Source organism: Syngnathus floridae, chromosome 19, assembly GCF_059516105.1.
Source record: "Syngnathus floridae isolate MCC-2025c chromosome 19, RoL_Sflo_1.0, whole genome shotgun sequence".
In the NCBI taxonomy this organism is placed as follows: domain Eukaryota; kingdom Metazoa; phylum Chordata; class Actinopteri; order Syngnathiformes; family Syngnathidae; genus Syngnathus; species Syngnathus floridae.
Window position 1 is genome coordinate 10,079,077 of NC_142431.1, and position 24,700 is coordinate 10,103,776.

At 45.3% G+C, this 24,700-nt stretch overlaps 1 long non-coding RNA gene across 1 annotated transcript; it reads right to left on the reverse strand.

Annotated features, from left to right (window-relative positions):
- Positions 1-20,472: 20,472 nt before the first annotated feature.
- Positions 20,473-22,765, reverse strand: LOC148382075 (uncharacterized). The gene is made up of 3 exons (XR_015854257.1): positions 22,600-22,765; positions 22,399-22,476; positions 20,473-20,554 (listed from the first exon to the last, which is right to left on the reverse strand). It is a non-coding gene; the product is annotated as an uncharacterized LOC148382075 (long non-coding RNA).
- Between the last annotated feature and the right edge of the window lie 1,935 nt (positions 22,766-24,700).

Sequence of the window (24,700 nt, forward strand, 5' to 3'; positions counted from 1 at the left end):
CAGTGGAAAACTTGCAGCCAACAAACACCGTGGAACCTAAAGGAATGAAATTAAACATTAACATTTCGCCTCGACCAATTTTCACACGTACAACGCAACGCGGCTACACTTCTGCTATTACAAACGTAAATCTCCTTAAACACTTAGCTTGTTATTATGTTCAAGGTAATCAGATTTGTTTATTATTCTAATGGCCTCTTCAAAACTATTCTGGATTACTACTTTGGATCTATTCTACATTACTTGGCAACAACATACTCTGTAACAGATTAGGCAGTATAATCATATCTGTTAACTTGAGAGTGCCCACACTCAATCTACTTATCGTGATGTGTTAAATCAATTACTGTTAGACATTATTTGTCTGATAATCTACCAAATCTTTGAATTGAAGAATTTGTGATTTAATTAATAGCTTGTTGTTATGTTAAGGGTAATCAGACTTGTATATAATTCTAATGGCCTTCTTTTGAAAACTATTCTGAATTACAACTTTGGATCTTATATTACTTTGCAACAATCTACTCCGTGACAGATTAGGCAGTATAATCACATATGTTAACTTCAGTGCCCACACTGTATTTATTTATGGTTATTTGTTAAACCAAGTACTGTTAGACATGAAATAGGAAGTGTTTAACATAAATGTTATGGCTACTCACCATTGTAGCTCGCTCCTGGTCAATGATACGAGCCTCTTCTTGCAGTGGAAAACTTGCAGCCAACAAACACCGTGGAACCTAAAGGAATGAAATTAAACATTAACATTTCGCCTCGACCAATTTTCACACGTACAACGCAACGCGGCTACACTTCTGCTATTACAAACGTAAATCTCCTTAAACACAATGAGTGTTACTTACCGTGTACGCTCTAGACGGTCCAGTTGCAAGCAGAAAATAAAGATATTTCTGTTGATAATCGTCGCTGCTCAGTGGCTCACGGCCATCGCGCCAACAGATTTGAATTTTGGCGGAGGTTCGGGCAATTACGTCATATCCACGGCACATGACTGCGACGTAATACCCGCTTATCTGAAACGGCAGTTAAAAGTAGAGTTACATCAAGTTTTCTTGGAACCTAAACGAATGAAAGAAAACTATCATTTGGCCACAACCAACATTCACAGATACAACACAACGTGCGGGGTTGGGGTTAAAGATTGAGTGAAGGGCCCTCGTTTTAAACTACTGTTTTGAAAAGGAGTGGGAACAAGTAAGACGTATTTAATTTATTTAATGGGAAGTAGTAAGACTTATTAAATTTATTTAATCTACTTTTCTTCCCAGGCAAAATTTGATGTGCTGCAATTCCAAATTTCCAAAGTGAATGAAGGAATGAAGTCCTTTAAATTATGATTTTGTATAAATACTAGGCATTAACACAAAATCGACGGCACAAAATGGGCAGACTTTACTTGTTTGAAAAGGACTGGTTACAAGACAGACTTTTTTAATTTATTTAATGGGAAGAAGACTTATTTAGTTTAATTGATCTATTTTTGTTCCCTGCCAAAATTCGATTTGCTGCAATTCCAAATTTCCAAAGTGAATGAAGGAAAGAAGTCGTTTAAATTATGATTTTGTTTAAATACTAGGCATAGACACAAAATCTACGGCACAAAATGGGCAGACTTTACTTGTTTGAAGAGGACTGGTTACAAGACAGACTTTTCTGATTTATTTAATGGGAAGAGGACTTATTTAGTTTATTTAATCTATTTTTGTTCCCTGGCAAAATTGGATTTGCTGAAATTGTATTTTGCCAAATCTCGATTTGAGACCTGATAGGAAGTATTAAACGCTTAGTTAAATCAATACAAGTTGGTAATAAGAGCGAGTAATGTTGGTTGAACCGATGAATGAAGGTTGAAAGCAATTTAAATTATGACTTTGTATAAATACTAGATATTAACAGAACATCTACTGCGCAAAATGGGCAGAGTTTACTTGTTTGAGAAGGAGTGGCTTATTCAAAACTAAGATTTATGTAATCTGTTTGTTCCCAGGCAAAATTGGATGTGATGCAATTCCAAATTTCACCACATGATGGTGCCCAATTTTGACTTCATAGGACATATTAAACATTTAGCTTGTTATTATGTTCAAGGTAATCAGATTTGTTTATCATTCTAATGGCCTCTTCAAAACTATTCTGGATTACTACTTTGGATCTATTCTACATTACTTGGCAACAACATACTCTGTAACAGATTAGGCAGTATAATCACATATGTTAACTTGAGAGTGCCCACACTCAATCTACTTATCGTGATGTGTTAAATCAATTACTGTTAGACATTATTTGTCTGATAATCTACCAAATCTTTGAATTGAAGAATTTGTGATTTAATTAATAGCTTGTTCAGGGTAATCAGACTTGTATATAATTCTAATGGCCTTCTTTTGAAAACTATTCTGAATTACAACTTTGGATCTTATATTACTTTGCAACAATCTACTCCGTGACAGATTAGGCAGTATAATCACATATGTTAACTTCAGTGCCCACACTGTATTTATTTATGGTTATTTGTTAAATCAAGTACTGTTAGACATGAAATAGGAAGTGTTTAACATAAATGTTATGGCTACTCACCATTGTAGCTCGCTCCTGGTCAATGATACGAGCCTCTTCTTGCAGTGGAAAACTTGCAGCCAACAAACACCGTGGAACCTAAAGGAATGAAATTAAACATTAACATTTCGCCTCGACCAATTTTCACACGTACAACGCAACGCGGCTACACTTCTGCTATTACAAACGTAAATCTCCTTAAACACAATGAGTGTTACTTACCGTGTACGCTCTAGACGGTCCAGTTGCAAGCAGAAAATAAAGATATTTCTGTTGATAATCGTCGCTGCTCAGTGGCTCACGGCCATCGCGCCAACAGATTTGAATTTTGGCGGAGGTTCGGGCAATTACGTCATATCCGCGGCATTTGACTGCGACGTAATACCCGCTTATCTGAAACGGCAGTTAAAAGTAGAGTTACATCAAGTTTTCTTGGAACCTAAACGAATGAAAGAAAACTATCATTTGGCCACAACCAACATTCACAGATACAACACAACGTGCGGGGTTGAGGTTAAAGATTGAGTGAAGGGCCCTCGTTTTAAACTACTGTTTTGAAAAGGAGTGGGAACAAGTAAGACGTATTTAATTTATTTAATGGGAAGTAGTAAGACTTATTAAATTTATTTAATCTACTTTTCTTCCCAGGCAAAATTTGATGTGCTGCAATTCCAAATTTCCAAAGTGAATGAAGGAATGAAGTCCTTTAAATTATGATTTTGTATAAATACTAGGCATTAACACAAAATCGACGGCACAAAATGGGCAGACTTTACTTGTTTGAAAAGGACTGGTTACAAGACAGACTTTTTTAATTTATTTAATGGGAAGAAGACTTATTTAGTTTAATTGATCTATTTTTGTTCCCTGCCAAAATTCGATTTGCTGCAATTCCAAATTTCCAAAGTGAATGAAGGAAAGAAGTCGTTTAAATTATGATTTTGTTTAAATACTAGGCATAGACACAAAATCTACGGCACAAAATGGGCAGACTTTACTTGTTTGAAGAGGACTGGTTACAAGACAGACTTTTCTGATTTATTTAATGGGAAGAGGACTTATTTAGTTTATTTAATCTATTTTTGTTCCCTGGCAAAATTGGATTTGCTGAAATTGTATTTTGCCAAATCTCGATTTGAGACCTGATAGGAAGTATTAAACGCTTAGTTAAATCAATACAAGTTGGTAATAAGAGCGAGTAATGTTGGTTGAACCGATGAATGAAGGTTGAAAGCAATTTAAATTATGACTTTGTATAAATACTAGATATTAACAGAACATCTACTGCGCAAAATGGGCAGAGTTTACTTGTTTGAGAAGGAGTGGCTTATTCAAAACTAAGATTTATGTAATCTGTTTGTTCCCAGGCAAAATTGGATGTGATGCAATTCCAAATTTCACCACATGATGGTGCCCAATTTTGACTTCATAGGACATATTAAACACTTAGCTTGTTATTATGTTCAAGGTAATCAGATTTGTTTATCATTCTAATGGCCTCTTCAAAACTATTCTGGATTACTACTTTGGATCTATTCTACATTACTTGGCAACAACATACTCTGTAACAGATTAGGCAGTATAATCACATATGTTAACTTGAGAGTGCCCACACTCAATCTACTTATCGTGATGTGTTAAATCAATTACTGTTAGACATTATTTGTCTGATAATCTACCAAATCTTTGAATTGAAGAATTTGTGATTTAATTAATAGCTTGTTCAGGGTAATCAGACTTGTATATAATTCTAATGGCCTTCTTTTGAAAACTATTCTGAATTACAACTTTGGATCTTATATTACTTTGCAACAATCTACTCGGTGACAGATTAGGCAGTATAATCACATATGTTAACTTCAGTGCCCACACTGTATTTATTTATGGTTATTTGTTAAATCAAGTACTGTTAGACATGAAATAGGAAGTGTTTAACATAAATGTTATGGCTACTCACCATTGTAGCTCGCTCCTGGTCAATGATATGAGCCTCTTCTTGCAGTGGAAAACTTGCAGCCAACAAACACCGTGGAACCTAAAGGAATGAAATTAAACATTAACATTTCGCCCGGACCAACATTCACACGTACAACGCAACGCGGCTACACTTCTGCTATTACAAACGTAAATCTCCTTAAACACAACGAGTGTTACTTACCGTGTACGCTCTAGGCAAAATTGGATGTGATGCAATTCTAAATCTATCTGAAACGGCAGTTAAAAGTAGAGTTACATCAAGTTTTCTTTTTTAATCAACACAATCATTTACAACCGTTGACCAGAAAGAATCGTCGAAATTCGACGTCCCCCACAAACGCCACGCTCACTCGCTTTTCAGGGCAACAAAAGTACTTCTTTTTAAAAACGATGAGTTGTACTTACCGTGTACGCTCTGGACGGTCCAGTTGCAAGCAGAAAATAAAAATATTTCTCTTGTTAGTCGTATGTTACCATCCGCTGTGTCTTTGTCAACATCGCCGCCATTTTCCTACTTCCTGCTGCGAGCCACGCCCACGGATTTAAATTTGGGCGGAAGCTCTTTCCATTGGCGTCGTTTTCGCGTATAGCAAATCCGATTGGTTGGGAAGGGGGCACGGTTATGCAGCCGAGGAGTCCTGTGATCGGTGGGATGTAAAGTAGGCGTCGACGTCACGTCCGCGTCACGTGACCACGACGTGGCAGACGTCAAATAGCAACCGCTGTTTTGTTTAGTAGACTTACAGTTGTTATGCATTGACATAATGGCGCACACACCAAATAGATTTAAATAAATTAAATAATTCTTCTGCCCACTCTCTTTTAAACAAGTTAACTCTCCCCGCGGATTTGACTTCCGGCGAAAGTTACGCCCATCGACGTCACGTATGTCACGTGACCACGACGTGGCAGATGTCATATAGCAACCGCTGTTTTGTTTAGTAGATTTACAGTTGTTATGCATTGGCATAATGGTGTGCACTCAAAATAGATTTAAATAAATTAAATATTTCTTCTGCCTACTCCCTTTTAAACAAGTTAACTCTGCCCACGTCCATTGACGTCTTGTCTGCGTCACGTGACCACGACGTAGCGACGTCATATAGTAACCGCTGTTTTGACCAGTAGACTTAGTTATTATGCGTTGACATAATGGCGCACTGGTTAGCATGGCCACCTCTTAAGCATGATGATGCGGGTTCGACGCCTGATCAATGTTAGCATGGAGTGAGCTGAAGTGCATGGCGCTGAAGATTTGAATCTTTGAAATGCGCTGAGGTCTGACATATCAGGCAGAATGGTTTGCCATCACGTTCAACAAAAAATAGAAACTTTCCCACTCTGATTAAAACGTCCTGTGTTCATCTACGTATTTTCGTTTTGCTGTGCATCTTTTCCCTGCCATTTCGAGAGCCCAATTGACACTCATAGTTTAAAGAAATGTGTTTGCCCATCCTACTTTGTGGAATTTCACCACATGCGCTTTTGACCAAAATACCAAATTGAACTCAAGTGAAGCCAACACGCACCCCCCCCCCCCCCCCCCCACACACACACACACAAATGTTGATATGAACATAAAAGAGCCGCATGCGGTTCGGGAGTTGCGGCTTGGCCAAACCTGTACTATACAACTTTATTTGTATAAAATTTTCACAACAGCTGTCACACAAACAAAGCGGGAAAAACCGAAGACGTGCGTGTTCCGCCCACGCTGGATTTATTTGCACCTTTGAAAAGACACCGTATTGCCGCAGATGTGGCAAAGAGTACTTTTGGGCATCTGAGACGGAAGGATGTCCAAAGCATCACGTCACCTGCTCTGGTAGGCATGGTGGTGGGACGTTGAGGTCAACCGCTTTGGGGTTGGCTGACTCTTTGATCGCAGGATGCCACACACTTGAAGACAGAAGCAGAAAAGCAGAGCTAAATGCAAAATGTACTCACCGGTGACTCCAATTTTTTTCCCCCCTGAAGAAACAGCTGGACGGGTGGCCCCGGCTGGCCAGTGGGACTCTTGTTATTCTGACCCTTTTTAGTGCGCGTTTGGGGCAACAACCGTTTTTTGTGGCGCTCTCTTCTGGTTCAAAAGTGCCCTGCATGTGAATTTGCTTTTCCTGCCTTCTGATTGGATGAGCGCCGGTGTGACGCGGTGCCTCTGTCACCGTGGCGGGGGGTATACGTTGGCATCGGAGCGTCTGCCAACGTCTGAGACCGGCTGGCAGTGTATCGGAGGTGTCGAGTGCGGTGCCGCTGGAGCTCACTCACCAGCTGGTGTTAGGGCCACAGAATGAAGGCCAAGGAGAAGAATAGAAAGAGAAACAGAAACTTCTCCTCCAATTGTTTGATTTGTCTCTTCTGAGCTTCGATGAATTCTTTCAGCTCTTTGTTCCTCTAGGACGGACAAATGGAAAGTGGCATTCAAAAGCCAGTAAGCGTGCAAGTAAGTGCCGGGCTGGCTTTGGGCCCTTACCTGTTGCGCGCTGTGCAGCAGATCCATTCTCTCTTGGAGGATGCAAGCGTCGCGCTCCCTCAACTCGCACATCAGGGCTCGCTTCCATTGGTCCACGGCGCTCCTAAGCTCTTCTCTCTGATCCGCCGTCAGCACGTCATTCACGCCAGCGTGGCTGGCTTTTTCGCCGTCCGTGGCGGGGCAGTCCCGCTGCGGTAGCGCCTCGTACAACATGGCCTCCAGCTCCAGGATCCTCTGGGCCGCAATCCTCGTCCATCAGTGGTCCGGCGGGAGATTTGAGGGCGGCTTACCTTATGAGCCTGGTCCATGGAACACTTCCTGAAGTCCAACTCTTCATCCAGGTAGCCCTTCTGCTTGCAGAACATATCCTAGCACAGCTCAAGGTCAGAATTGTTGGGGCACATTGCCGGAGTTCCCCTTGGCTGATGTCGCGTGTCTGTCTACCTTCTCACTTTCAATGTCCAACATCTTCTGTTGAAGTGCTGACTTGGTCACTTTGATGTATTCTAACCACTGAGGAAAGGCTGCTGTCACATAAGCAGAATGCGAGAGCGTGCGTGGACGTGCGCGTTACCTTCTCGGCTAGGGTGAGAAGGGTCCTGGCGTGAATCACGACCACCTGCTCCTCGTTGGTGAGATTCTGCAAGAGCCCAAAGGCACAGCGTCAACAAGCTTCTTTCAGCGCAAAGCCTTCCAAAAGTCACATTTGAGCCGCCGAGTCTCGTGGAGTGCGAACATAAGGAGTTCGACATACACTTACGGCGTTATAGCCCAGGATGTCCAGCTTCTTCATCAGATCACTGATGACGATGTCCGGGGGAAAGGCGCAAGGAGCAATGTAAGGTGTTCTGGGACCTCGGGTTAAGGTTAGGGTTGCGAGGGACGCCTTACGTACGCTCACGCCCTCGGCCTCGCAGTAGATCTGCAAAGGGCTGAGGCCGTCTGGGAAACGGACTTGCAGAAACTTCAAGACGGGGGAGCGCCACTCCCTCTCCTGAAAGGCAGAGGCATGCATCCGTCCGTCCGTCCGTCCGTCCGTCACATCTCTGGCCTCAACACGCTTGTGCGAGTCTTCCCACCTCCAGCTCCAGGATGCGGAACTCAAGCAGTTCGTTTTGGTCTCGGATATCCTGGATGTGCTCTTTCAGACGCGCTTCTTCCGCCTCCATCCGCCTGACCTGAAAAGACAGTCAGACCTCATCTGCGGGGCTTCCCGACAGGTGTGACGCCAAGCGACTCCGCCCAGCGCCTTTCTTTCCGTCACCTTTTCGGCCAACTGCTGATTGCTCTGACGCAGCAGCTGCTTCTCCTCCACCCACTTGACATTCTAGAAGAGACAAACGCGTGGACAGCTTTGGAATGTTGTGTCATTTTCATCCACAAATTCTTTGGTTGACTGGAAAATGACATTTGCTTTTCTCCGCATTTTCCCAGCCACGTTCGGGGGGGGGGGGGGGGGGGTTGGTCCAGTAATGCCAGACGGATGAGTGACTGAAGAATGTAGCTATTTTGTCTGAGAAAAAGGTGTGCTCATTGATGAGCTTACCTGTCCTTGTTGCTTCAGCGCTGACTCCAGATCTGCTACTCTGCTTTGATAGTGACCCATTTCTACCATCAGCTTTTCTCTGGTCTGAAAGGAGGAGGAGGGAGGCTCCTCCTCCTCCTTTCAGACCAGAGAACACCCGAGGCTGGGTGAGAACGGGGAGGCTGCGACCCGGCCGGGGGTTGCGGGAAGGGGCGCCACCTTGATCTCGTTCTCGGCGTCGTAGTCCCCTTTCGCTGGTCTGGGCTAGCAGAGCGTAGGCTCGTTGCAGCGCTTGATATTCTTGCGTCAGCTGGCGGTAGCGAAGCTCCGCCTCTTCATGCACACACCAATGCAACACAGCACTAGTACCAGAATCAGTCAGACCGGCGACAAAGCACCCGCGACGCAAAGACGAGTCCGATTCCAGGCTGAAGAGGAATGTTTGGTGCCAATACGCTGGCAGAAATGGCGGGCTACCTCTTCGGGTTCCGTGTCGGGGGTTCTGTCGGTGTGAAAAGACAAGGACGATCCGTCCGAGTCCACCAACACGTCTTCGTCGTAGCCGTAAAATGTTTCGATGACCTGCGGGCGCGGAAGCAAACATCTCTCTGAACAAACTGAAGCGACACCTCACGATGAATCGACGAGAGGAACGATAGCGAGAAAAAGGCCATTTCATCTTGCGCAACACCAAGCAGCCGCAAACAAACAGACTCACCTTGCAGGACCTCACGCTTTGTTCCTCCTCAGAGATTCTCGACGTCGGTATCGTAGCAGCAAATCTCTCTCCTGTCGACACAAATAATCCGCCTTTGAGATTCTTTGGATGCAAAGGGAACGAACGGCTCCGGCGCAGAAACAAACGCGACTCACAATGACATTTCTGACATGAGCTCCTGTCTCCAGAGCCTGAAAAACACGTCACCGGCGATGATTGGAGGGACGCTCGTCTTTTCCAAAAGTGACAACTACAGGGTGTGTCAGGGTTTTCCAGATTATCTTTATCGTATCATTGTGTTGCTTTGACTTTGACTGCGACCTGTAATAAATAATATTATTTATCCCTTATTTATCCCTATCGCTTATCCCTTCCTACACAAAGTCGTAAAACACCCCTTGCTATGTTTTGACTAGAGGTCAAGGGCTTCCTCTATTCAATCCACTCTTACACCCACCCTGTTTCTCTTAATTAAAATGCTCGTGCAGGAGCCGAGAGTCAGACTTCATTCGTACAACGGATGGACTCTCCACCTGCAGGTGTCCAAAAGAACTTACTTGTCTCCCGTGTGGTTCTTGCAAAATAAGTTGGAGCGAGCGCAACTCTAACAGGGTGCATTTTGCCACTAGCTGCCTACGGACAATGACGTCGCGCTCGCGGCTCATGGTTGACGGGCTGAGCAGCCGGGCAAGTCCGTCGTTTTCAGCGCACAGCGAGTGGCAAAGGCGCTGACAAAACGGGAGCTTTGAGCTGCTGAAAACGGCAAAACAAGTCTAAAGCGTGTTCAAACGCGTGCGCACAATGCTCCTGCTTGAAAGGTCGGAATTTAAGGGGCCAATTTTTTGGATGGCGGCCGCCGGCCAAGCTTTGGACGGAAAAGGTTTCCTGGCGACAGCGAGCGAGCGCGGCGCTGCCGTACGTGCACCGAGTCGCCTGCCTGAAGACCTTGGACAAGTCGTCGATGATGTGCCGCTGCTCCACAACTTGAAGGAACTCCATTTCACCGTCCTGCTGGCCGCAACCGCGGTCCAGGTCATTGAGCGAACTAGGCCTTCTCTGTGGAACACAAATGCAGTGGACTCTGTTGGCACGCCGCCGTTGTCCGCGTCGACTTACCAAGCTTGCCATCTCCTCGTTCTCCTGGGTGACAAAGCGCACTTTGTTTTCAAGGCGACACAGCACCAGCGAGAGTTCTTCATTCTTCCTGCTCAGGCGTTTGTTTTTGTACAGGAGTGGCAGAAACTGGCTTTCTGTTTCTCTCAGTCGCTTTAGCTGCAAGCATGAAGTGCGGGATGTGAAAGACGCACAACACGCGGGCCAGAACGTATCCATTCCTTTTGCATCGGTTTGAACGGAATCGTGGCTTTGGCTCCCAATAAAAGACATCTACCAGGCAACCGACTCGCCGCGCCGCTCAACTAATAAGCAAGCGCAATGGGTGCCTCGCTGGATGGCGCGCATCAAACGTAGCGCAAACCTTCAAGCGTGCCGTCAATAAATTACCAGTTCATTGCGCTCTTCAGAAAGCAGGGCGTTTCGATCCTCCAGTTTCCTGATGACTGCGCTGAGCTCAGCGATTTTCAGATGAAACCGTCGCGTGTCCCGATCCTCCTGAGACTGAAAACGCCCCGCAACACACACACACAAGCACTCGTTCAAAGTTCAAAACTGTTTTTGTGCTACCTTCCTCCAGCAACGAACTAAGTCATGCGTACTGCAAGTGTGTGATGAGGTGGCTTACGCAATGAAGAGGATTGCTAGTAGCGGCGTTGACCCCACTTCCAGGGTAGTTTAGGCCCGCCCTTTGGGAATCCCTCAGGGCAGCGATCTGCTGCTCGGCAGCCTGAGTCTGCAGCTGAAGGCGGTGGACGTGGCCGGCCCCAGGGCTTCATCCAAAACACTAACCGCTCTGTCTTTCAGCTTGATCTCATCCGTCTGGATGTACAAACGGGGAGCGCTCAGGCAGGCGGGCAAACTCATTTGCCAGAATTGTGACAAAAACAAAGAGAGCAACCGGCCAATTTTTTTCTTGAATCGACTAGAACACCTTTGCTGTGACAAAAGCGAAGCGAGCAACCGGACATTTTCTTCTTGTGAAATAGAATAGAATAGAATGCCTTAGGTGTCATTGCACTGCAGGTATACAACGAAATTGGGAACATAGCCACGCACCGCGCATCTGATCAGTCCTACCAGTCGGCGGATCTCCCTCTCGCAGTCTCTCTTGGTTCGGCTCAGCTCCTCCCGATGCTGGTGATGAGCCGATCGGAGCTCGGCCGCTCGGGACTGCCAGGCCTGCTGGGCCGCTGCCAGGGCTTCTTCCGCGCTCCTGGTGGAGGCGACACCGCTCGGTCTCCCGACACCGCCGCGTCTCCTCCACCTCCGCCAGCAAAGCGCCCCCCCTCCTCACCTGAGCAGACATTGCGCCACACCGGGCCGTTGAGACCGCAACGGAGCGCCGCGACGCTTACTGGGGACAAGCTACACAATACGGTAGCGGCCGCATCGAAGCCCGACGTGGCGTGCGGATAGTCAGACACGGATAGAGCGGATCACCTTGTCCATGGAGCCGTCCCTCAGGCTGAGGACCAAGGCATTCAGTCGCTGGATCTCTCCATCTTTGATTTTGATCACTCTCATCAGCTCCATTTCATGCTGCCGCAGTAATGTCTCCCTGGTAATGGCTAACTCTTTCTGCTTCTCCTCATGGAGTTTGCTTTTGAGTTCCGTCATGGCGGCGGTGGCACGGTGGTGCTCCGCCCGCAGGTCCTGACTTCTCTCTCTCTCCAGACAGCTGACCTGACATGACTTAGACTTAGACAAACTTTATTGTCATCTTGTCTGCACATGGTGCATACAAAACGAAATTCCGTTGCATACGTCTTACAACAAAGTAGTGATATTGCAGTTGAATAGAAGTAACATATCCTATGAAAATATATATATATACATATATACTATATATATATATATATATATATATATTAAAAATAAGTATAAAGTGCAGCAGTGATAATTATGCAATAGTGCAAGTAGGCAAAACAGTATTCAAGAGTGTGCAGAGGAATGCTAAACCATGTATTAAACTTCTATTTAAAGGGTTTATACAAGTTCAGTAAAGTTGGTAGTGCGAGATAGTGCAAGATAGAGGTCCGTAGTGTCATAAAGTACAGTTCTGTGAATGTGTGATGCAGAGTTCAGTTTAGAGCTCAACAGTTCTAGTGTTCAACAGTCTGATGACAGCAGGGAAAAAGCTGTTGCAGAACCTGGTGGACCTGCAGCGGATGCTGCAAACCTCTTCCCAGAGGGCAGCAGGGAGAACAGTCCATGGTGGGGGTGTGATGGGTCATTGATGATGTTACGGGCACGGGACATGCAGCGCTGAGATGAAATGTCCTGAATGGAGGGAAGAGGAGCCCCTATGATCCTCTCTGCTGTCCTCACCACTCTCCTCACGTTCTTCCAATCGGAGGCGGTGCAGCCTCCACACCACACAGAGAGACAGCTTGTCAGAATGCTCTCTATGGTGCTCCTGTAGAACGTCCTCATGATGGGTGGGGGCAGGTGGGCTCTCCTCATCCTCCGCAGGAAGTACAAGCGCTTCTGTGCCCTCTTGACCAGTGCCGTAGTGTTCATAGTCCAGGTGAGGTCTTCTGTGATGTGGACCCCCAGGAATTTGGTGGTGCTGACCACCTCCACAGCTGAGCTGTTGATGATCAGTGGAGCGTGGTGAGGCTGTTTTTTCCTGAAGTCGACGATGATCTCCTTCATCTTCTCCTCATTCAGGATCAGGCTGTTTTCTCTGCACCAGCCCACCAGCTGCTCCACCTCCTCTCTGTAGTCCAGGTCGTTGTTGTCTCTGATGAGCCCCACCACCGTTGTGTCGTCTGCTGACTTCACGATGTGATTGGTGGTGAACCTGAGGACGCAGTCGTGTGTCATCAGGGTGCACAGCAGGGGGCTCAGGACGCAGCCCTGAAGGGAGCCTGTGCTGAGGGTGATGACATCAGAGGTGTTCTGTCCGACCCGGACTGACTGAGGTCTGTTGGTGAGGAAGTCTAGCAGCCAGTTGCGAAGGGGGGTGTTGAAGCCCAGGTGTTCCAATTTTCCTACCAGATGCTGTGGGATGATGGTGTTAAACGCTGAGCTGAAGTCCAGGAACAGCCTCCGCACATGGGTGTTCTTCTCCTCCAGGTGAGCCAGGCTCAGGTGAAGAACGGAGGAGATGGCGTCCTGAGTGGAGCGGTTTTGCCGGTCGCAAACTGGAACGGGTCAAATAATAGGGGGAGTCTGGAAACGATGTGACCTTTAAGCAGCCTTTCGAAGCACTTCATCATAACCGGAGTCAGTGCAACAGGCCGGTAATCATTAAATGAGGTGATTTGAGGTTTCTTCGGCACCGGAATGATGGAGGCAGTCTTAAAGCACGCCGGCACTGTGGCTTGGCCCAGCGAGGTGTTAAAAATGTCTGTGATGACCCCAGCCAGATGACTTGCACATTCCCTGAACACACGCCCAGGAATGTTGTCGGGGCCAGGGGCCTTACAGGGGTTGACTCTCCTCAGGGTCTTCAACACATCGGCGGAGTCAAGGCAGAGTACCTCCTCTTCCTGATGGGGGACAGTTTTAACTGCTGGAGTGCCGTTTAGTGCCTCGAACCTCCCAAAGAAGTTATTTAGACCATTTAGAAAGTCAGCATCAACTACACCCACCGGGGGGGGGGAGGGTGAGTTGTAGTCTGTAATCGCCCGTATGCCTTGCCACATACTCCTGATGTTTTTGACGTCGTGGAAACGATCCTGAAATTTTCGACTGCGGTCTCGCTTCGCTATCCTGATGGCACGGTTCAAGTTGGCTCTCGCTGTCCTCAGTGTCTCCTTGTCGCCAGACTTGAAGGCAGAGTTCCGCGCTCGTAGCGTTTGACGTACCTCCTCAGTCATCCAGGGTCGTTGGTTGCCCCGGGTGATGATATTCTTAGTGGTGCTGACGTCCTCGGTGCATTTGTTGATGTAGGCTGACACAGTCATGGCACACGCATGTCTAATCTACATCGGGAAAACTGGGAGGGAGGGAGGCAGGCAGGGAGGCAGGCAGGGAGGCAGGCAGGGAGGCAGGCAGTGTCTGTCTGTTGAGGTTTTCACCTTGTTCTTCTCCTGCTGAAGTTCTAACTGGACGTCCATCAGTTTGGTTCTCAGCTCGTCATTGGCGGCCTGAAGGGCGTCCGTTCGCTCCGCCTTGGCCCGCCCTGCCGGAGCTCGTTTGGACATCTCTTACTCGAGTCTCGCCCGGTCGTCAGTCAGAGATCACAACATTTGTACCTGGAGAGCACAAACGCAGCGCTGTTTTCCACTGGCTTCGAACTCAACTTCAATCGGTACCGTAACTTACAACATCATAAACATAGAACTAGCTTGACTTATTCATTGAATAAATGCATTTGGTTCTTCAAAACTGCATCACGCAACATAGCGTGACCGAGACGGCCGTTATCCACCTGCGTGAAGTTATTTGGTGAAATGAATGAGATGTTTAAGACACCATCGTTCTGTCTCTATGTAGATGAAGGGAAATAATCGATTGCTGAAGGTCCAAAGGTGTTGTGATAAACAAATAAACATATTAGTGATTAGTGACATATTTGTGATAAACATATTAGGCAGGATAATCACATATGTTAACGTGACTGCCCACACTGTATTTATTTATGGTTATTTGTTAAATCGAGTACTGTTAGACATGAAATAGGAAGTGTTTAACATAAATGGAAGACGAAAGGGGTACTCACCATTGTAGCTCCTGCTGGTCAATGATACGAGCCTCTTCTTGCAGTGGAAAACATACAGCCAACAAACACCGTGGAACCTAAAGGAATGAAATTAAACATTAACATTTAGCCTCAACCAACATTCACAGATACAACGCAACGCAAACTACACAAACGTAAATCTTTTTAAACACAATGAGTTGTACTTACCGTGTACGCTCTAGACGGTCCACTTGCAAGCGGAAAATAAAGATATTTCTGTTGATAATCGTCGCGTTTGTATCCGGTGTCTCGCTCAAGGCCATTGCGCCCACAGATTTGAATTTTGGCGAGAGTTCAGCCTATTGACGTCATTTCCGCGGTGTAATACCCGCATATCTGAAACGGCAAAGTTAAGAGTAGAGTTAAATAAAGTTTTTAGTCAACGCAATAATTTACAACCGTTGACCAGTCGAAATAATCGTCGAAATTTGGCGTCTGTGGCTGGAAGCAGACGCCGAGTTTGACATTCCTCCCAAACGCCACACTCCCTCGCTTTTCAGGGCTAAAAAAAAACAGTTGTAATTACCTTGTACGCTCTAGACGGTCAAGTTGCAAGCTGAAAACAAAAATATTTGCCTTGTTAGTCATCGTGTTACTAACCGCTGTGTCTTGTTTGCCAGAACTGCCGCTTTCCTACTTCCTGTTGCAAGCCACGCCCACGGATTATAATTTTGCCGTGAGTTCCGCCTATTGACGTCATGTCCGCGTCACATGACTGCGACGTAATATTATCTAAAACTGTTTGTGCGGTATTGTGTTGTTCTGTGCGGTATTGTGTTATTCTGTGCGGCGTCGTGTTGTTCTGTGCGGCGTCGTGTTGTTCAGTGCGACGTCGTGTTGTTCAGTGCGGCATGGTGTTGTTCAGTGCGGCATGGTGTTGTTCAGTGCGGCATGGTGTTGTTCAGTGCGGCATAATGTTGTTCAGTGCGGCATAATGTTGTTCAGTGCGGCATGGTGTTGTTCAGTGCGGCATGGTGTTGTTCAGTGCGGCATGGTGTTGTTCAGTGCGGCATAATGTTGTTCAGTGCGCCATAATGTTGTTCAGTGCGGCATGGTGTTGTTCAGTGCGGGATGGTGTTGTTCAGTGCAGGATGGTGTTGTTCAGTGCGGCATGGTGTTGTTCAATGCGGCATGGTGTTGTTCAGTGCGGGATGGTGTTGTTCAGTGCGGCATGGTGTTGTTCAGTGCGGCATAATGTTGTTCAGTGCGGCATGGTGTTGTTCAGTGTGGCATGGTGTTGTTCAGTGCGGCATGGTGTTGTTCAGTGCGGCATGGTGTTGTTCAGTGCGGAATGGTGTTGTTCAGTGCGGCATGGTGTTGTTCAGTCCGGGATGGTGTTGTTCAATGCGGGATCGTGTTGTTCAGTGCGGGGTGGTGTTGTTCAGTGCGGGATGGTGTTGTTCAGTGCGGCATGGTGTTGTTCAATGCGGCATGGTGTTGTTCAGTGCGGGATGATGTTGTTCATTGCGGCATGGTGTTGTTCAGTGCGGCATGGTGTTGTTCAGTGCGGCATGGTGTTGTTCAGTGCGGCATGGTGTTGTTCAGTGCGGCATAATGTTGTTCAGTGCGGCATGGTGTTGTTCAGTGTGGAAAGGTGTTGTTCAGTGCAGGATGGTGTTGTTCAGTGCGGCATGGTGTTGTTCAATGCAGGATCGTGTTGTTCAGTGCGGAATGGTGTTGTTCAGTGCGGCATGGTGTTGTTCAGTGCGGCATGGTGTTGTTCAATGCGGCATGGTGTTGTTCAGTGCGGGATGGTGTTGTTCAGTGCGGCATGGTGTTTTTCAGTGCGGCATAATGTTGTTCAGTGCGGCATGGTGTTGTTCAGTGCGGCATGGTGTTGTTCAGTGCAGGATGGTGTTGTTCAGTGCAGGATGGTGTTGTTCAATGCGGCATGGTGTTGTTCAGTGCGGCATGGTGTTGTTCAGTGCGGAATGGTGTTGTTCAGTGCGGCATGGTGTTGTTCAGTGCGGGATGGTGTTGTTCAATGCGGGATCATGTTGTTCAGTGCGGGGTGGTGTTGTTCAGTGCAGGATGGTGTTGTTCAGTGCAGGATGGTGTTGTTCAGTGCGGCATGGTGTTGTTCAATGCAGGATCGTGTTGTTCAGTGCAGCATAATGTTGTTCAGTGCAGCATGGTGTTGTTCAGTGCGGCATGGTGTTGTTCAATGCGGCATGGTGTTGTTCAGTGCGGGATGGTGTTGTTCAGTGCGGCATGGTGTTTTTCAGTGCGGCATAATGTTGTTCAGTGCGGCATGGTGTTGTTCAGTGCGGCATGGTGTTGTTCAGTGCAGGATGGTGTTGTTCAGTGCGGCATGGTGTTGTTCAATGCAGGATCGTGTTGTTCAGTGCAGCATAATGTTGTTCAGTGCAGCATGGTGTTGTTCAGTGCGGCATGGTGTTGTTCAATGCGGCATGGTGTTGTTCACTGCGGGATGGTGTTGTTCAATGCGGGATCGTGTTGTTCAGTGCGGCATAATGTTGTTCAGTGCAGCATGGTGTTGTTCAGTGCGGCATGGTGTTGTTCAGTGCGACATAATGTTGTTTAGTGCGGCATAATGTTGTTCAGTGCGGCATAATGTTGTTCAGTGCGGCATGGTGTTGTTCAGTGCGGCATGGTGTTGTTCAGTGCGGCATGGTGTTGTTCAGTGCAGGATGGTGTTGTTCAGTGCGGCATGGTGTTGTTTAATGCGGCATGGTGTTGTTCAGTGCGGGATGGTGTTGTTCAGTGCAGGATGGTGTTGTTCAGTGCGGCATGGTGTTGTTCAGTGCGGAATGGTGTTGTTCAGTGCGGCATGGTGTTGTTCAGTGCGGCATGGTGTTGTTCAGTGCAGCATGGTGTTGTTCAATGCGGGATCGTGTTGTTCAGTGCGGCATGGTGTTGTTCAGTGCGGCATGGTGTTGTTCAGTGCGGCATAATGTTGTTCAGTGCGGCATGGTGTTGTTCAGTGCGGCATGGTGTTGTTCAGTGCGGCATGGTGTTGTCCAGTGCGGCATAATGTTGTCCAGTGCGCCATAATGTTGTTCAGTGCGGCATGGTGTTGTTTAGTGCGGGATGGTGTTGTTCAGTGCAGGATGGTGTTGTTCAGTGCGGCATGGTGTTGTTCAATGCGGCATGGTGTTGTTCAGTGCGGGATGGTGTTGTTCAGTGCGGCATGGTGTTGTTCAGTGCGGCATAATGTTGTTCAGTGCGGCATGGTGTTGTTCAGTGCGGCATGGTGTTGTTCAGTGCGGCATGGTGTTGTTCAGTGCGGCATGGTGTTGTTCAGTGCGGAATGGTGTTGTTCAGTGCGGCATGGTGTTGTTCAGTGCGGGATGGTGTTCAATGCGGGGTGGTGTTGTTCAGTGCGGGGTGGTGTTGTTCAGTGCAGGATGGTGTTGTTCAATGCGGCATGGTGTTGTTCAGTGCGGGATGGTGTTGTTCAGTGCAGGATGGTGTTGTTCAGTGCGGCATGGTGTTGTTCAGTGCGGCATGGTGTTGTTCAGTGCGGCATGGTGTTGTTCAGTGCGGCATGGTGTTGTTCAGTGCAGGATGGTGTTGTTCAATGCGGGATGGTGTTGTTCAGTGCGGGATGGTGTTGTTCAGTGCAGGATGGTGTTGTTCAGTGCGGCATGGTGTTGTTCAATGCGGCATGGTGTTGTTCAGTGCAGGATGGTGTTGTTCAGTGCGGCATGGTGTTGTTCAATGCGGCATGGTGTTGTTCAATGCGGCATGGTGTTGTTCAGTGCGGCATGGTGTTGTTCAGTGCGGCATGGTGTTGTTCAGTGCAGCGTAATGTTGTTCAGTGCGGCATGGTGTTGTTCAGTGCGGAATGGTGTTGTTCAGTGCGGCATGGTGTTGTTCAGTGCAGGATGGTGTTGTTCAGTGCGGCATGGTGTTGCTCAGTGCGGCATGGTGTTGTTCAGTGCGGGATGGTGTTGTTCATTGCGGCATGGTGTTGTTCAGTGCGGCATGGTGTTGTTCAGTGCGGCATGGTGTTGTTCAGTGCGGCATAATGTTGTTCAGTGCGTCATAATGTTGTTCAGTGCGGCATGGTGTTGTTCAGTGCGGGATGGTGTTGTTCAGTGCAGGATGGTGTTGTTCAGTGCGGCATGGTGTTGTTCAATGCGGGATCGTGTTGTTCAGTGCGGCATGGTGTTGTTCAGTGCGGCATGGTGTTGTTCAGTGCGGCATGGTGTTGTTCAGTGCGGCATGGTGTTGTTCAGTGCGGCATAATGTTGTTCAGTGCGGCATAATGTTGTTCAGTGCGGCATAATGTTGTTCAGTGCGGGATGGTGTTGTTCAGTGCGGGATGGTGTTGTTCATTGCGGCATGGTGTTGTTCAGCGCGGCATGGTGTTGTTCAGTGCGGCATGGTGTTGTTCAGTGCGGGATGGTGTTGTTCAGTGCAGGATGGTGTTGTTCAGTGCGGCATGGTGTTGTTCAGTGCGGCATGGTGTTGTTCATTTCGGCATAATGTTGTTCAGTGCGGCATAATGTTGTTTAGTGCGGCATGGTGTTGTTCAGTGCGGGATGGTGTTGTTCAGTGCGTTATAATGTTGTTCAGTGCGGCATGGTGTTGTTCAGTGCGGCATGGTGTTGTTCAGTGCGGCATGGTGTTTTTCAGTGCGGCATAATGTTGTTCAGTGCGGCATAATGTTGTTCAGTGCGGCATGGTGTTGTTCAGTGCGGGATGGTGTTGTTCAGTGCGGGATGGTGTTGTTCAGTGCGGCATGGTGTTCAATGCGGAATGGTGTTGTTCAGTGCAGGATGGTGTTGTTCAGTGCGGCATGGTGTTGTTCAGTGCGGCATAATGTTGTTCAGTGCGGCATGGTGTTGTTCAGTGCGGCATGGTGTTGTTCAGTGCGGCATGGTGTTGTTCAGTGCGGCATAATGTTGTTCAGTGCGGCATGGTGTTGTTCAGTGCGGCATGGTGTTGTTCAGTGCGGCATAATGTTCAGTGCGGCATAATGTTGTTCAGTGCGGCATGGTGTTGTTCAGTGCGGGATGGTGTTGTTCAGTGCAGGATGGTGTTGTTCAGTGCGGCATGGTGTTCAGTGCGGGATGGTGTCTTTCAGTGCGGCATGGTGTCGTTCAGTGCGGCATGGTGTCTTTCAGTGCGGCATGGTGTCGTTCAGTGAGGCATGGTGTTGTTCAGTGCGGCATGGTGTTGTTTAGTGCGGCATGGTGTTGTTCAGTGCGGGATGGTGTTGTTCAGTGTGGCATGGTGTTCAGTGCGGCATGGTGTTGTTCAGTGCGGTATCGTGTTGTTCAGTGCGGTATCGTGTTTCTCAGTGCGGTATCGTGTTGTTCAGTGCAGTATCGTTGTGTTGTTCGTATTGTGTTTAACACTTAGCCTCTAACACTTAGCCTCTAGCATCTAGAAGGTAAATAAATAGGAAGGAAGGACTCACCGGTGACGTCTTCGCCCACGTCCAAGCGTTGTACTTTGTATTGTCATCCTTCTGACAGTGGAAAACATAGCCAACAAACACCGTGGAACCTAAACGAATGAAAGAAAACTATCATTTGGCCACAACCAACATTCACAGATACAACACAATGTGACGTGCGGGGTTGAGGTTAAAGGTTGAGTGAAGGGCCCTCGTTTTAAACTACTTTTTTGAAAAGGATTGGGAACAAGTAAGACGTATTTAATTTATTTAATGGGAAGTAGTAAGAGCTATTGAATTTAATCTATGTATTATATTCTATTGTATTGTATTCTGTTGTATTCTTTTGGATTGTATTCACACTAACCCCACTAAAACTTCAGCCCACAAAAACTCGCCTCTGGCGCCTAGCCTCTGGCACTTAGCCTCTAACACTTAGCCTTTAACACTTAGCCTTTAACACTTAGCCTTTAACACTTAGCCTAGAAGGTGAATAAATAGGGTTAAAGGTTGAGTGAAGGGACCTCGTTTTAAACTACTTTTTTGTAAAGGAGTGGGAACAAGTAAGACGTATTTAATTTATTTAATGGGAAGTAGTAACACTTATTAAATTTATTTAATCTACTTTTCTTCCCAGGCAAAATTTGATGTGCTGCAATTCCAAATTTCCAAAGTGAATGAAGGAATGAAGTCCTTTAAATTATGATTTTGTATAAATACTAGGCATTAACACAAAATCGACGGCACAAAATGGGCAGACTTTACTTGTTTGAAAAGGACTGGTTACAAGACAGACTTTTTTAATTTATTTAATGGGAAGAAGACTTATTTAGTTTAATTGATCTATTTTTGTTCCCTGGCAAAATTCGATTTGCTGCAATTCCAAATTTCCAAAGTGAATGAAGGAAAGAAGTCGTTTAAATTATGATTTTGTTTAAATACTAGGCATAGACACAAACTCTACGGCACAAAATGGGCAGACTTTACTTGTTTGAAGAGGACTGGTTACAAGACAGACTTTTCTGATTTATTTAATGGGAAGAAGACTTATTTAGTTTATTTAATCTATTTTTGTTCCCTGGCAAAATTGGATTTGCTGAAATTGTATTTTGCCAAATCTTGCCTTGAGACCTGATAGGAAGTATTAAACGCTTAGTTAAATCAATACAAGTTGGTAATAAGAGCGAGTAATGTTGGTTGAACCGATGAATGAAGGTTGAAAGCAATTTAAATTATGACTTTGTATAAATACTAGATATTAACAGAACATCTACTGCGCGAAATGGGCAGAGTTTACTTGTTTGAGAAGGAGTGGCTTATTCAAAACTAAGATTTATTTAATCTGTTTGTTCCCAGGCAAAATTGGATGTGATGCAATTCCAAATTTCACCACATGATGGTGCCCAATTTTGACTTCATAGGACATATTAAACACTTAGCTTGTTATTATGTTCAAGGTAATCAGATTTGTTTATTATTCTAATGGCCTCTTCAAAACTATTCTGGATTACTACTTTGGATCTATTCTACATTACTTGGCAACAACATACTCTGTAACAGATTAGGCAGTATAATCATATCTGTTAACTTGAGAGTGCCCACACTCAATCTACTTATCGTGATGTGTTAAATCAATTACTGTTAGACATTATTTGTCTGATAATCTACCAAATCTTTGAATTGAAGAATTTGTGATTTAATTAATAGCTTGTTGTTATGTTAAGGGTAATCAGACTTGTATATAATTCTAATGGCCTTCTTTTGAAAACTATTCTGAATTACAACTTTGGATCTTATATTACTTTGCAACAATCTACTCCGTGACAGATTAGGCAGTATAATCACATATGTTAACTTCAGTGCCCACACTGTATTTATTTATGGTTATTTGTTAAATCAAGTACTGTTAGACATGAAATAGGAAGTGTTTAACATAAATGTTATGGCTACTCACCATTGTAGCTCGCTCCTGGTCAATGATACGAGCCTCTTCTTGCAGTGGAAAACTTGCAGCCAACAAACACCGTGGAACCTAAAGGAATGAAATTAAATATTAACATTTCGCCTCGACCAATTTTCACACGTACAACGCAACGCGGCTACACTTCTGCTATTACAAACGTAAATCTCCTTAAACACAATGAGTGTTACTTACCGTGTACGCTCTAGACGGTCCAGTTGCAAGCAGAAAATAAAGATATTTCTGTTGATAATCGTCGCTGCTCAGTGGCTCACGGCCATCGCGCCAACAGATTTGAATTTTGGCGGAGGTTCGGGCAATTACGTCATATCCACGGCACATGACTGCGACGTAATACCCGCTTATCTGAAACGGCAGTTAAAAGTAGAGTTACATCAAGTTTTCTTGGAACCTAAACGAATGAAAGAAAACTATCATTTGGCCACAACCAACATTCACAGATACAACACAACGTGCGGGGTTGGGGTTAAAGATTGAGTGAAGGGCCCTCGTTTTAAACTACTGTTTTGAAAAGGAGTGGGAACAAGTAAGACGTATTTAATTTATTTAATGGGAAGTAGTAAGACTTATTAAATTTATTTAATCTACTTTTCTTCCCAGGCAAAATTTGATGTGCTGCAATTCCAAATTTCCAAAGTGAATGAAGGAATGAAGTCCTTTAAATTATGATTTTGTATAAATACTAGGCATTAACACAAAATCGACGGCACAAAATGGGCAGACTTTACTTGTTTGAAAAGGACTGGTTACAAGACAGACTTTTTTAATTTATTTAATGGGAAGAAGACTTATTTAGTTTAATTGATCTATTTTTGTTCCCTGCCAAAATTCGATTTGCTGCAATTCCAAATTTCCAAAGTGAATGAAGGAAAGAAGTCGTTTAAATTATGATTTTGTTTAAATACTAGGCATAGACACAAAATCTACGGCACAAAATGGGCAGACTTTACTTGTTTGAAGAGGACTGGTTACAAGACAGACTTTTCTGATTTATTTAATGGGAAGAGGACTTATTTAGTTTATTTAATCTATTTTTGTTCCCTGGCAAAATTGGATTTGCTGAAATTGTATTTTGCCAAATCTCGATTTGAGACCTGATAGGAAGTATTAAACGCTTAGTTAAATCAATACAAGTTGGTAATAAGAGCGAGTAATGTTGGTTGAACCGATGAATGAAGGTTGAAAGCAATTTAAATTATGACTTTGTATAAATACTAGATATTAACAGAACATCTACTGCGCAAAATGGGCAGAGTTTACTTGTTTGAGAAGGAGTGGCTTATTCAAAACTAAGATTTATGTAATCTGTTTGTTCCCAGGCAAAATTGGATGTGATGCAATTCCAAATTTCACCACATGATGGTGCCCAATTTTGACTTCATAGGACATATTAAACATTTAGCTTGTTATTATGTTCAAGGTAATCAGATTTGTTTATCATTCTAATGGCCTCTTCAAAACTATTCTGGATTACTACTTTGGATCTATTCTACATTACTTGGCAACAACATACTCTGTAACAGATTAGGCAGTATAATCACATATGTTAACTTGAGAGTGCCCACACTCAATCTACTTATCGTGATGTGTTAAATCAATTACTGTTAGACATTATTTGTCTGATAATCTACCAAATCTTTGAATTGAAGAATTTGTGATTTAATTAATAGCTTGTTCAGGGTAATCAGACTTGTATATAATTCTAATGGCCTTCTTTTGAAAACTATTCTGAATTACAACTTTGGATCTTATATTACTTTGCAACAATCTACTCCGTGACAGATTAGGCAGTATAATCACATATGTTAACTTCAGTGCCCACACTGTATTTATTTATGGTTATTTGTTAAATCAAGTACTGTTAGACATGAAATAGGAAGTGTTTAACATAAATGTTATGGCTACTCACCATTGTAGCTCGCTCCTGGTCAATGATATGAGCCTCTTCTTGCAGTGGAAAACTTGCAGCCAACAAACACCGTGGAACCTAAAGGAATGAAATTAAACATTAACATTTCGCCTCGACCAATTTTCACACGTACAACGCAACGCGGCTACACTTCTGCTATTACAAACGTAAATCTCCTTAAACACAATGAGTGTTACTTACCGTGTACGCTCTAGACGGTCCAGTTGCAAGCAGAAAATAAAGATATTTCTGTTGATAATCGTCGCTGCTCAGTGGCTCACGGCCATCGCGCCAACAGATTTGAATTTTGGCGGAGGTTCGGGCAATTACGTCATATCCGCGGCATTTGACTGCGACGTAATACCC